This window comes from Malaclemys terrapin, chromosome 8 (assembly GCF_027887155.1).
Source record: "Malaclemys terrapin pileata isolate rMalTer1 chromosome 8, rMalTer1.hap1, whole genome shotgun sequence".
Taxonomy (NCBI): domain Eukaryota; kingdom Metazoa; phylum Chordata; order Testudines; family Emydidae; genus Malaclemys; species Malaclemys terrapin.
Window position 1 is genome coordinate 65,298,784 of NC_071512.1, and position 14,627 is coordinate 65,313,410.

The 14,627-nt window shown below is 47.2% G+C and overlaps 1 long non-coding RNA gene across 1 annotated transcript; it reads right to left on the minus strand.

Moving 5' to 3' along the window:
• Nucleotides 1–2,016: 2,016 nt before the first annotated feature.
• Nucleotides 2,017–8,972, minus strand: LOC128842594 (uncharacterized). The gene is made up of 2 exons (XR_008446031.1): nucleotides 8,140–8,972; nucleotides 2,017–3,398 (listed from the first exon to the last, which is right to left on the minus strand). It is a non-coding gene; the product is annotated as an uncharacterized LOC128842594 (long non-coding RNA).
• Nucleotides 8,973–14,627: the final 5,655 nt, after the last annotated feature.

Genomic DNA, 14,627 nt, shown 5'->3' on the forward strand with positions numbered 1-14,627 from the left:
TAGCTCAACAATTGTAAATTACTGGAATGAAAATTATCATAATGCTGGATAATTCAGCAGCATAAAGTTCATTCAAACCAGGCATGGCACTGAAATATTTTTTTAATGCTACTTTGATTCAAATGTACTCAAAATCTTGTTTATATATTACATTGAGACTTACCAAAAGTCACATGTCCTTGCAATAAAAAAAAATTGATAGTAATACACAACAATGACTATTATTATAAACAGTTAAACTGGAAATGTTTGTAACTATTTTCTTTTATACCTTTAGTGCTTCTGGCAAATTCAATCTTTTATTATTTTCCAATGTGTGAGGGGGCACACTCTCACTCTAATAGAGAGGAGGCTAGCGAGCTCTTACAGGCTCAGCCAGCACTAACCAGTATGACTTGCTTTGCTTGAAGAGAGGAAGCTTAAAAAGGGAAAGCCTTTCCATAGGAAGGAGCCGTGATTAGAGAGAAGACTGCTGTACTTTGAACACTGATGACTACAGGGACAGATCAGCAAAGAGAAAAACAGTCACGGATTCTGCCACCCCTAAAACTATCGGCTAGGTATGATGTGGGGGTTACCAGATGGCGGGACTAAAGGCAGGCGCTAACCCTGATCAAGGACACTAGAACCTGCAGATAAGCTGAACCCCAAAGGGGTGACCAAGAGACTGCCCACCTTTTGTCTTTTTTCTTTTATTCTGATTCTCTCTCTGCCAGGAAAGGAAGAGGGGAAAGAACCTTATTGTTCTTGTTTGGAGAATTACTTGTATACCACAAATGGGGGAAGGACTCTGTAAGCATCCCAAATCATGGTCTATTGGTGATTCAGGGAGCTCCCACCCACCATACAGTGCCATCTGATTCCTCACCACAGCACAATTCCTCACCAATGTGAGTCATTCCAGGGAATTCTTCTATCTACCACTGACGAGCAAAACATTGAAATATTTTCTGTAAAATATTTTTGTAGTTTATTTTAAAATTTCAAAGGTTACACAAATACTGTTACAGCAAACATTTCAATTTCCGCAGTTAATAGTGGGTTTATTGTGTCCAACCCTACGCTTTTGTGTGGAGAAGGGTATACATAGTCTCCACCTACCCTATTGTATTACAGCAAGTCTCGAACATAAATAGAAGAACTACAGGAATCTAGAGCTCTTGATGTGCCAGAATCCCCAGAAGGGGTGAGACTGTAGCCATGACCTACATGCCACCCCCCCCCCTACATCAGCCAGCAGAGCTGGCACTGTGCAGGATGGGCAGCATGTGCTGTGTCCTGCCAAAGGGTGATAAAGGGCCTGTGTTCCCCCTGCACTCCTGGAGGCATTGTTGTTGTGAGATACATCACTTCTAGAAGTGCTTCGTGGGATGGTGTTCCTTACAGAAACAATTTAACCCTTTCTAAAAATATATAAATATAATTAAAGTACAGTCTACCAATAACTAGAGACTAGAGTTTGCCATCTTTCTTCACAATGGAGAAGTATCTCCACTGGTAGCAAATCTAGTATTTGAAATAACATGTACCAGCTTTAGCAAATTAACTGCTGGCTCCCAGATATTGCTCTTTCTGCTATTGAGGGCCTTGGTGAATCAAATAGACTAGCTTCTTCATCAGGAGAAGCTTTGAGGTAAGGCGTCCCAACTTCTATTCCATCACCTGAATACCATTGTTTCCAGTGCCATACAATGGTCTAGAAAGGTTAGAAGCTTGGCTTTCCTAGCTAATCACCTCAACTTCCTTTACCATTTATTTACCCTATACAGGATTATGCCCTTTTAATAAAGAACACTGACAAAGATGATATAGTCCTTCTGGACAATATGAAGTAATGTGGTAAATTAAAGCTATTTATATACAGGTTTGCAAGGGAAGTAAAACCTGGGATTGGACATGACAGTTATATCACAGTTGAGGACTCTGTAAAGGCCCTTGTTGCCCGCCCTAAAGGGCTCGAGGGGACAACAATGGTCCGTCGCCCGGTGTGCTTGGCACCAATAAAGATACCGAGGGGAGAAAGCAAGCCAAGTTTATTTCAGAGCTCTGAAATGGCACTAGGAGACCAGCATGTCTCAAATCCAGTGCAACAAATACAAATAACTTTTACCTTTTATACTTCAAACTGTTTACATACATCTCTTTGTCTGGCTGTTCCCCCTTACCCCTCCCTTCCAGACAACTGTTACAATAAGCTCTACATAAGCGTGTGAGAAAACTTTCTCAGTCTTTGCGACCTTGAGTTAGACGCCTGCAAACTAACTACCCCGCTTCTTATCTCTATTATTTCTGCTAGTGTGAGTGAAACTGCAGCCATCTGCTAAAAAGCTGACATTACATTTCTGCTTCAACCTACTTCAGAGCATGTAAACAGTTAGCATAGAAGTAGGTGAGAGTTCCCAAGATGGAGTCACTGTGGTTCACAGACCCAGAGCAAAAGAGCTTCATCGGCACTTGTGGCCTTCCACTCTCCCGAGTTACCTGGTAGCTATGCCTAGTGGACCCCAACAATCCCTCCTTTGAGAACACTCAACAAACCTTTGTCAGAGTTTTCTCATACTCTAAAGACAAAATGCGATTAAGCTCCATGCAATCAGGATTATCAATGAGAGGGTATAAGGGAACTTCTGGGGTATGGGAGGTACAAATCTTACGTATGAGCACTTTACAGCAAATGAGCAAAAGAACAAGAACAAAACATACCACAACACCTGTGAGCAAGATGCGAACAATGCTTCCCCCTATACCCCTAGTTCTCCTAAACCAGGTATCCAACCCCAAAGGGAATCCAAAATAGTGGGTTCTCTTTCCTGGGCCTTCCACTGGTTAAAGGCCCGTTCAGCTGACAAGATGTGCTTGTTAATGTCCTGTGAAAACTCTGGGACATAGGTACAACACTCTTTTCCAATAAGGGCACAGACAATTACAACAACCCAAATGCCCAGAAGATAAGAAGAATTGTTGACACTAAACAAGTCAAAAAATAACAAGACCAAATACATAGGCCGGGTTGGCCTTCTGTGAGAAAATAAAACCAATGCTCAGGGTTCTCGCGGGGAGTATGCTGTGGCTATTCAGAAAGATCACAACGCATTCCCAGTGACCCTTACTGTCTTTTGAATAACAGCTTAAGTCCCAAATCGTCGTTGGCAGTCTTCTCCGCAGGCTGGACAGTCCACTGTTTAGGAGTGGGCACTGCTTTCAGTTGAGAGTGATGAATCCAGTTCTTGTGTCCTTCGACCTTTGCCGCTGTATGGGTGACAAGCAGGACGGTGTGGGGTCCTTTCCACTTCTCTTGGAGAGGCTCGTCCTTCCAGGTCCGTACGAGAACGGAGTCACCAGGCTGCAGGGAGTGGACCGGAGTATCCAGCAGAAGATGCTGTGAATCTTTGGTGTACCTGTGAAGAGAAGAAAGAACAGCAGACAGAGAGCACATGTACTGAGACAAGAAACCACACCCCACTTCCCATTCCCCTGCCAGAACTGGGGTACCATTCATAGGCCATGCTCTTCCAAACATAATCTCGAAGGGACTAAGCCCTATCCTACCCTTAGGGAGAGCACGAATGCGAAGTAACACAAGGGGCAAGGCATCAGGCCACTTGAGAGGCCTCCTGACAGACCTTTGAGAGGTGTCGCTTGAGTGTCTGATTTGTGCGTTCCACTACTCCACTGGCTTGTGGTCGCCAGGGTGTGTGGAGCTTCCAGGGGATTTGCAGAGCACTTGATATCTTTTGAACAATTTGAGATGTGAAGTGTGTTCCATTATCAGATTCCATCCACTGAGGAAGGCCGAAACGAGGAATGATTTCCTTGACAAACTTAAGAGCCACTGTTTTGGCAGTGTTGTTGCGACATGGGAAGGCCTCAGGCCATCCGCTGAATCGATCCACTAAGACGAGAAGGTACCTGTACCCTTGGGTTCTGGGAAACTCAGTAAAGTCTATTTGCCACACCAATCCTGGGCCTGGGGTAGGTTCTAGGGTGGCTGGTGGCACTGCTACTCCTGGTCGAGGGTTATTCTTTTGGCAGATTAAACATTCAGCTTGTACCTGTGATGCTAGGGGTTTAAGTCCGGAGGTTAGAAAATATTTATTCATGAGCTGGGTAAGAGCCTCTCTGCCTGCGTGTGTGGTTTGATGCAGTTTCTGCAACACTGGTCGAAGCAAGCCCTTGGGCAGGAGGATTTTTCCCTCTGTGGAATAAAGCCATCCCTCTTTTTCCTAGAGACCGAGACTGTCAGCCAGGTTTCTGTCCTCTTGGGAGTACTGAGGGGCTGCAAGCTCACCCACTAATGGGATGAGGGCATGCATTTGGGCATTCTCCTCAGTTGCTGATTTCAGGGTAGCAGCTCGCTTAGCTTCCCTGTCTGCTCTGGCATTACCCTTGGATACATCTTGATCTTCCCTTTGATGGGCTTTGCAATGCACCACTGCTACTGCTGAGGGGAGTTGTACTGCTTCTAACAGCCGGAGAATTTGAGACCCATGCTTGACCGGAGAGCCTTGGGCTGTTAGCATTCCCCTTTGCTTCCACAAACCAGCGTGAGCATGCAATACCCCAAAAGCATACTTCGAGTCAGTAAAGATATTAACCCGTTTGTCTTTTGCCAGCTCGAGTGCACGAGTCAGGGCCACTAGTTCAGCAAGCTGGGCAGATGTTCCTGCCGGTAAACTCTCAGCTTCCACAGTATCATGAAGAGACACAATAGCATAACCAGCCCTCCTTCGCCCATCCACAACAGTACTACTTCCATCTGTATACCATTCCAAGTCAGCATTTGGGAGTGGCTGATCTTTTAGAACTGGGCGGCTAGAATACTGAACATCTATGATTTCTAAACAGTCATGTTCCTGCTTTTCTGTCTCTGGTAGCAGTGTAGCTGGATTAAGGGAGGGACAGGTCTGCAGGGTGACTTCAGGATTCTCTAACAGCTTCGCCTGGTACCGAGCAACCCGAGCCTGTGTGAGCCAAAGACCACCCTTAGTGTCCAGCAAGGCTCGGACCATATGGGGAACATACACTTGCACAGTTCCTCCCAGTGTCAGTTTCTCAGCTTCCCCAAGCACTAGAGCAGTAGCTGCGACCGCCCTCAAACAGGCTGGCCATCCCTTTGAAACTTGATCCAGTTGTTTAGAAAAGTATGCCACAGGACGTTTCCAGGCACCTAATAGCTGGGTAAGCATTCCCAAAGCTACCCCTTTTCGTTCATGCACATACAGTTGGAACGGCTTAGATATATCGGGCAAACCCAGGGCTGGAGCTTCCATAAGCTTCCTTTTCAAGATTTTAAATGCCCTGTCCGCTTTTGGGGACCAGTGAAAGGGGTCATGTTCCGCTCCCTTAACACATTCATACAGAGGTTTAGCCCACAGTCCAAACTCTGGAATCCATATTCTGCAAAAACCTGCCATGCCCAGGAATGCCCTAAGCTGTTTACGGTTGCTGGGGATGGGCACTTGGCAGATAGCCTCCTTCCTTTCATTTGAGAGCTGTCTCTCTCCCTGCCTGATGTGAAATCCCAGATATTGAACCTCTGAAAGAGCAATTTGGGCTTTGCTTTGAGATACCCTGTATCCTCGCAGTCCAATAAAGTTTAGGAGACTCACAGTAGCTCTGAGACAAGGGATTAGACCCACAGCAGCAATCAACAAGTCATCTACATATTGCAGCAGGAGGGCTCTGTCTGAATTATCCCACTCCTCCAAGTCTCTGGCCAAAGCCTGTCCAAACAGAGTGGGGGGATTTTTAAATCCTTGAGCCAATACTGTCCAACAAAGCTGCTTTTTAACCCTTCGTTTGTCTTCCCATTCGAAGGAGAATATCTCCTGAGACTGGGTTTCAACTGGAATCGTGAAGAAAGCATCTTTTAAATCTAGGACTGAGAAATGGGTATATTGCCCCCCTATAGAGGCCAACAGTGTATACGGATTTGGAACCAGGGGGTGCAGAGTCTTAACCCGCTTATTAACTGCCCTGAGGTCCTGGACCAGCCGATACGTGCCATTGGGCTTCTGTATGGGCAGAATGGGGGTGTTCCAAACTGACTGGCATTCCCGTAGTACACCGCACTCCAGGAACCGATCTATAGTCTCTTGTAGTCCCTCTCTGGCTTCCCTTTTAATCGGATACTGTTTGATCCGCACTGGGCTTTTTCCTGGGAGGAGCTGAATATGCACAGGGGTTTAACGGTTTGCTTTCCCTGGGACCCCTGATGCCCAGACTAGAGGAAAAACCTGCTTTTCCCACTCACTCCACTCTGGGGCTTGCATAGCTGAGGGTTCAACTGCAAGGATCATTATCCAAGCATTCTCAGGGGGTAAAGTGAGGGTTATATCATCTTGAATGAAATGCAGGGTGGCACCTAAGCGACAAAGCAGGTCCCATCCTAGTAGTGGTGTAGGACAATCAGGGAGGTAAACCAGCTTGTGTGATACAGTTCTGTTTCCCAAGGCACATTCCGCTGGGGCATATACTGGGCACTTGGTTCCTTTCCCTGTGGCACCCACCACAGTGAGGGAGCCTGCCACTGGCAACTGTAGGGGTTTGTTTACAGCGGTCCTTGCTGCTCCAGAGTCTATTAAAAAGTCTATATCCACATCTCCCACCCGCACATTTACTCGGGGTTCCGGGGGTAGGATGGTCCGTCTCCCCTGACACCCCTAATCTCGATCCTTCGCTGCCATCATAGGGGTACCTTCCCTTTCAGGGCATTCATTTTTCCAGTGTCCCTCCTTTCGGCATATGGCACACTGGTTACGACCCAGGCGCCTGACCTGGGGGCCAGGGCGTCCACATCCACGGCCTCTCATTCCCCGACCCCTTTCACCTTTCCGTGGCCTTTCGTTGCTGCCGGCCTGCACCGCCGCTACCATCCTTTTCACTTGCCTTTTTTCCTTCTCTCCCTCTCTAAGGCTATAAGCCCTGTTTGCAATCTCCAAAATCTGAGCCATAGACATTCCCATTAAATCCTCCTTTTTCTGCAATTTCCTTTTAATATCAGGGGCCGCATGGCTGGTGAAGATACCCTTTATAATTGCCTCAGTTGCCTGATCATCTGGGTCTGCACTAGTAGTTTGCCTGATGGTATCCCGAATACGCTGCAGGAAAACCCCTGGACTTTCTTTCGAGTCCTGGATTAGTTCATAAGGCTTAGCCCATGCCTGACAGCTGAGTGTCGGAGACCATGCATAAGCAGTTCCTTATAGGAGTTAAGCAGCCTCAAATCCCCCTCCTCATTTGGATTCCACCGGGGGTCCCCTAGGGGGACATCGACATCCAGCAAGGGCTTGCCTTCTCTATCCTTATCATGCCTTTTCTGTGCCTCCTCCCTGGCTTTGGCTATGACCTGATTCCGCTCCACTTCAGACAACAGGGTTCTCATAAGTATATTACAATCATCCCAGTCAGGCTTATGACTAGCTAGACATCCTTCAAAGATAGAAATGAACTTGCTTGGATTCGTTGAGAATTCTCCTGCCTCTGCCTTAAAAGCAGCCAGATGTACAGGGTTAAAAGGTACATGCGAGTAGACAGATACTATCTGAGCTGGCCGTTCTTGTGTTCCTGGACGGACTACCACACTCTCAGTAATCAACGGATACAATCCCACGGGGTGGGGGGGTACTCTCTGAAGCCTGTGGGGGTGGAGGAGCCGAAGGGGACACCGATTCTGGCATTACAACAGTGGGAGGGTTCTGGGGTTTAGCAGCCGTTACTACCGAGCCTGTCGGAGTCAAATGGCACTTGAGCAAAATATCAGTCCTATTTCTTAACACCATGAATGTATACGCATAGAGATGTTCATTCCATTTACCTGTTCTCTGACAAAACAAAAGCAATTGAAGGATCGTGTTGTAATTAAGTGATCCTTCTGGTGGCCACCTTTCTTGGCACTCTAGCTGGTACTGAGGCCAATCAACTGTACAGAACCTTTTCAATTTACTTTTAATCAACTGATCAGATCCAAACACTTTCCAGTTCACCAGAATGCATTCTAAAGGTGTACACTGTACCCTGCCGGCTGTACTCTGTCCCTGCCCCATACCAAGGGAGACTCTGGGCATCCCCAGGTCACAACAGGCAGACTCTGGGCGTCCCCAGGTCACAACAGACAAGTCCCCACTGGACTGTTCCTACCTTATCCAAGGGTCCGGTTCTGCACCGTCACCGTCGCCCTATCAACGGGACCGGTTCCTCACCGTCGCCCGCAGCTGCTTCTCCACTGTCTGTGTGCGTTGCACCGTTGTGCCCTCCGGGGTCGAGCAAACCACGTCTCCGCCGAGGCCCCCGATGAAGTCACCGGTGCGCGCTGGGCGTCGGTCGTTGCTGTAATCCGTTGGCCACCAGGAGGGATCCGGGCAAGGCTAAATTTCAGCCTCGAGCCCACCCAGGGACGCCAAAACTGTTGCCCGCCCTAAAGGGCTTGAGGGGACAACAATGGTCCGTCGCCCGGTGTGCTTGGCACCAATAAAGACACCGAGGGGAGAAAGCAAGCCAAGTTTATTTCAGAGCTCTGAAATGGCACTAGGAGACCAGCATGTCTCAAATCCAGTGCAACAAATACAAATAACTTTTACCTTTTATACTTCAAACTGTTTACATACATCTCTTTGTCTGGCTGTTCCCCCTTACCCCTCCCTTCCAGACAACTGTTACAATAAGCTCTACATAAGCGTGTGAGAAAACTTTCTCAGTCTTTGCGACCTTGAGTTAGACGCCTGCAAACTAACTACCCCGCTTCTTATCTCTATTATTTCTGCTAGTGTGAGTGAAACTGCAGCCATCTGCTAAAAAGCTGACATTACATTTCTGCTTCAACCTACTTCAGAGCATGTAAACAGTTAGCATAGAAGTAGGTGAGAGTTCCCAAGATGGAGTCACTGTGGTTCACAGACCCAGAGCAAAAGAGCTTCATCGGCACTTGTGGCCTTCCACTCTCCCGAGTTACCTGGTAGCTATGCCTAGTGGACCCCAACACCCTTTTGGTTGCTGGGAGCAACCACAGAATATTTATTCGAATTCTGGCAGTTGGGCGAGGACAGTTGGGAAGGAGAGTTGAGACTGACAGGCTAGAGGTCGGGTGTCTGGGATCTGGCTGAAGGTGCCAGAAAGGGACTCAAAATGAGTTATTTCATGGGTTTACTTGCAGTTAATACAATAACAGTTTGTAAATGAAGACTGGAGTGATTGGGCTTTCCGTCAATGCCTCTTGAAGAGCACCTGCCAGAGGTATCAGTGAGCCCGCACTCCTGGGGAGAGTGTTCTTGCAAAAAGGACCAGAGTGAGGGTCACATGAAATAAAATCGCCAAATATGTTGCTCAATGGTAGCAGCAGTTACTTCAGTATGGGGCCTAGGAAATCTGGGCTTTTAAGCATTATGACAGTGCTTAAAAATAAAAACAAAACAGAAGAGACCCAGGGGAAATAAGTACTAAGTACTAAGCTCAAAGTTCTTCCAATAGTTGTGTAACTTGAGCAACTTCTACTTGGTTTCCTATTCAAACAACACTGTTTTATCTCATCTGGATGGGATTCAGCTAACTCGCAAATCATGCTGTCATCAAATGCACAGGAGCTAGTTCGGTGGGCTCTTGAAACTGCAGTGAAAAATAGCAATTAGAACTACATTCTTGTTGCCAGCCCAGAGGGCCCAAGGGGGCAACAGGATTCGTTGCCCAGTGTGCATCGCACCAATAGACACACCAGGGTGGAGAAGCAAACCAAATTTATTCAAGATCTCGAAAAGGCACTCAGGAGACCAGCATGTCTCAAATCAGAAGCGCAACAAATACAAGTAAGTTTCCCATTTTATATTCCAAGCTGTTTGTGTGCAAGCCTTTGTTCTGTTCCCCCCTACTCCTCCCTTCCTGACAGCAGTACAGCAGGCATTACATTGTGGCGTGTTAGAAAAGTTCCCATCTGCATGTTTATCTTTGGCCTTGCAAGCTAAGATGTAGTAGGCTTCTCCCTCCTCCTCCTTTCCCCCTCCTTATCACTACTGCTTCTGCTAGTGTGAGCGAAACTGCAGCTGTCTGCTAAAAAAGCTGACCGTTACATATTCTGCTTCAGCATTTAGGCTGTTAGCATGGAGGCTGGTTAAAGTTCACAAGATGGAATTACTGTGGCTCACTTAGACCTAGAGCAGGGGGGTTTCATCGGCACTTATGGCCTTCCACACACACACACCCCGAGTTACCTGGTAGCTATGCCAAGTGACGCCAACAATTCCCTCCTTTGAGAACACTCAACAAACCTTTGGCAGAGTTTTCTCATACTCTAAAGATAAAATGTGATTAATTAATCCCATGCAATTGGGATCATCAATGAGAGGGTATAAAGGAACTTCTGGGGAATGGGAGGTACAAATCTTATGTATGAGCACTTTACAGCAAGCGAGCAAAAGAAAAAGAACAAAACATATCACAACACCTGTGAGCAGGAGGTGAACAATGCCTTCCCCTAGTCCCCCTAGACCAGGTAACCAAGCGAGCAAAAGAAAAAGAACAAAACATATCACAACACCTGTGAGCAGGAGGCGAACAATGCCTTCCCCTAGTCCCTCTAGACCAGGTAACCAACCCCAAAGGGAATCAAAAATAGTGGGTTCTCCTTCCTGGGCCTTCCACTGGTTCAAGGCCTGTTCGGCTGACAAGATGTGCTTGTTAATATCCTGTGAAAACTCTGGGACATAGGTACAACACTCTTGTCCAATAAGGACACAGACGCCACCCCGTGAGGCTAACACATAATCTAGGGCATGGCGGTTTTGCAGGGCCAGCAATCAAAGCTGGTACAGCTCGGAGCTTATGCCTTTTTCTATGGCCAGGGTATCATTGGCAAACTGGGTGAGAAATTTAGACAGTTTCCTGTAGAGTTCGGTTAGCCGTCCCACCCCATAAGTAGGGAGGAATATCATCCCAAACCTGTCTCCCTCACCGATGGGTTCAATGGTAGCTCTCAAGGATCGATAGTACCTAGGGCGACCTGAGGGAGCCTGGGTCAGAGCACGGAGGGGAGGAGCGAGATAGCCTTTATAACAGCTACCATGCTAACCATGAGGAAGCCATTTGTAGGCACTATTACCACAGACCCAGAATGCTTCACCATAACTAGCCTTTCCATTGTTACCTTGTAGGTCCTGTAGAGTGGCTTATTGGGAAAGGGCAAAGAATGTAGCGCCGGTTTGCCAACCGGTGGCATTTAGTACAGGAACAGTGAGACTTATACCAGGACCAATATAAAATCTACATGTACTAATGCCGGCAAACCAGATATGATTACTTGTACTGGCTTGCTGAAAACCTATGAGACCAGTGGGTGGAGAGCGTAGACGAATGGGCTGGGGCTTAAGAGCTACTATAGTGGGAATTCCAAGAGCCATTGTGTAGGCCACAACTGCTTCTCCACTAGTCGAGCGCGTTGCATCATTGTGCCCTCCGGGGTCGATCACACCACGTCTCCGCCGAGGCCCCCAATGAAGTCACCGGTACGAGCTGGCCGTTGGGCGTCGCCGTAATCTGTCGGCCGCCAGGAGGGATCCGGGCAAGGCTAAATTTCAGCCTCAAGCCCCATGTTGGGCACCAAAACTGTTGCCGGCCCAGAGGGCCCGAGGGAGCAACAGGGTTCGTTGCCCAGTGTGCTTCGCACCAATAGACACACCAGGGTGGAGAAGCAAACCAAATTTATTCAAGATCTCGAAAAGGCACTCAGGAGACCAGCATGTCTCAAATCAGAAGCACAACAAATACAAGCAAGTTTCCCATTTTATATTCCAAGCTGTTTGTGTGCAAGCCTTTGTTCTGTCCCCTACTACCCCTCCCTTCCCGACAGCAGTTACAGCAGGCATTACATTGTGGCGTGTTAGAAAAGTTCCCGTCCGCATGTTTATTTTTGGCCTTGCAAGCTAAGATGTAGTAGGCTTCTCCCTCCTCCTCCTTTCCCCCTCCTTATCACTACTGCTTCTGCTAGTGTGAGTGAAACTGCAGCTGTCTGCTAAAAAAGCTGACCGTTACATATTCTGCTTCAGCATTTAGGCTGTTAGCATGGAGGCTGGTTAAAGTTCACAAGATGGAGTTACTGTGGCTCACTTAGACCCAGAGCAGGGGGGTTTCATCGGCACTTATGGCCTTCCACACACACCCTCCCCCCCCCGAGTTACCTGGTAGCTATGCCTAGTGACGCCAACATTCTTTACAAAGTTTATATACATTACTGCTATTTTCCTCTTGATGCTTTAAGAGGATCAGGCAGACTGGGAACCTCCAGGGAGGGATCCAGAAAGATCAAGCTTAGTTTTCAGGGTCCCTCCTCCCTGTCACTCATATTTTGGATTGCTTTTGTTCCCCATGATTAATTATTTGAATGGTTTATCCAGCTGCCTGTTGCTACATTCCAACAAGTTTGAAAAAGTCTCACTTGGTCACATTCCTGTGGTTTTATGGTCAAGTCTGGAAATGGGGATTACAGCTCTGGCAGCCACTGGAAGTACACTGTGAGTCAATCTTAAAGCTACATCAGCCAAATAGTGTTTAATCGTCTGGAGGTGTGATAAATGAAGGGGGGGAGCTCCTTTTTATGGACACTGAGACAGCCAGTTAGCTATAAAATCCCTCTTAGTAGCTGTTCTCTACTTGCTTTACCCATAAAGGGTTAAAAAGTCCATAGGTAAAAGGAAGGGAGTGGGCACGTGACCAAAAGAGCCAATGGGAAGGCTAGAACTTTTTAAATAGGGGAAAAAATTTCTCTTTGTTTGTCTCTTATGGTTCTCCGGAGAGGGGGGACAGAGCAGCGATGCTGTAAAAAAGCTTTGGGACAGATATGAAAATCATCAGATCATACCTAGAAACTACTCATTTGAAACCCCAGCTGGAATGGTATAACAAGTGGGGGTCCGCAGGGGTCTGTTTTGGGACCAGTTCTGTTCAATATCTTCATTAACGACTTAGATAGTGGCATAGAAAGTACGCTTATTAAGTTTGCAGACGATACCAAACTGGGAGGGATTGCAATTGCTTTGGAGGATAGGGTCATAATTCAAAATGATCTGGACAAATTGGAGAAATGGTCTGAGGTAAACAGGATGAAGTTTAACAAAGAGAAATGCAAAGTGCTCCACTTAGGAAGGAACAATCAGTTTCACACATACAGAATGGGAAGAGACTGTCTAGGTGGGAGTACGGCAGAAAGGAATCTAGGGGTTATAGTGGACCACAAGCTAAATATGAGCCAACAGTGTGATGCTGTTGCAAAAAAAGCAAACATGATTCTAGGATGCATTAACAGGTATGTTGTGAGCAAGACACGAGAAGTCATTCTTCCGCTCTACTCTGCTCTAGTTAGGCCTCAACTGGAGTATTGTGTCCAGTTCTGGGCACCGCATTTCAAGAAAGATGTGGAGAAATTGGAGAGGGTCCAGAGAAGAGCAACAAGAATGATTAAAGGTCTTGAGAACGTGACCTATGAAGGAAGGCTGAAAGAATTGGGTTTGTTTAGTTTGGAAAAGAGAAGACTGAGAGGGGACATGATAGCAGTTTTCAGGTATCTAAAAGGGTGTCATAAGGAGCAGGGAGAAAACTTGTTCACCTTAGCCTCTAAGGATAGAACAAGAAGCAGGGCCGGCTCTAGGCACCAGCAAAACAAGCTGGTGCTTGGGGCAGCACATTTTTAGGGGCGGCATGGCTGGCACCAGAATGCCGCCCCTAAAAATGTGCCCTGGCCGCCCTAGTTCACCTCCGCTGCTGCTGCCACGGCGCGCGAAACAACTGATTCACGCACCGCTACTCGCCCTCCCTCCCAGGCTCTCAAGCCTGGGAGGGAGGGGGAACAGCGGCGCGCAAATCAGCTGTTTCGCACGGCCACTCGGAGGCTCTCAAACCTGGGAGGGAGGGGGAGACTCCGAGTGGCCGCGGCGCGGCGCCGCTTCTCCCCCCCCTCCCTCCTAGGCTTGAGAGCCTGGGGGGAGGAGGCAGGGCAGGGGATTTGGGGAAGGGGCGGAGTTGAGGCGGGGCCGGGGGCGGGGTAATTAAATAAGGGGGGGGCGGCCAAAATTGTTTTTGCTTTGGGCGGCAAAAATCCTAGAGCCGGCCCTGACAAGAAGCAATGGGCTTAAACTGCAGAGATTTAGGTTGGACATTAGGAAAAAGTTCCTAACTGTCAGGGTGGTTAAACACTGGAATAAATTGCCTAGGGAGGTTGTGGAATCTCCATCTCTGGAGATATTTAAGAATAGATTAGATAAATGTCTATCAGGGATGGTCTAGACAGTATTTGGTCCTGCCAAGAGGACAGGGGACTGGACTCGATGACCTCTCAAGGTCCCTTTCAGTCCTACCATCTATGAATCTATGTAAGTAGATCAGGAAATGTCTAGGAAGACATGATTAGGATTATCTTTTTTATTTCTTTTTGGTTTCTGAACTCCTCTGTGATAATCCCAGGTGCTTTTGTTTTGCTTGTAACCCTTAAACTGGACCTCAAGAAGCTATTTTGATGCTTAATCCTTATAATTGTTTCTTTTTAAACCTAGCAAAAAGCCTAAGTTCCAGATGTACTTCTTTCTTTTTGTTTTTAATAAAATTTACCTTTTTTTTTTTTTTTAAGAACAGGATTGGATTTCTGTGTCCCT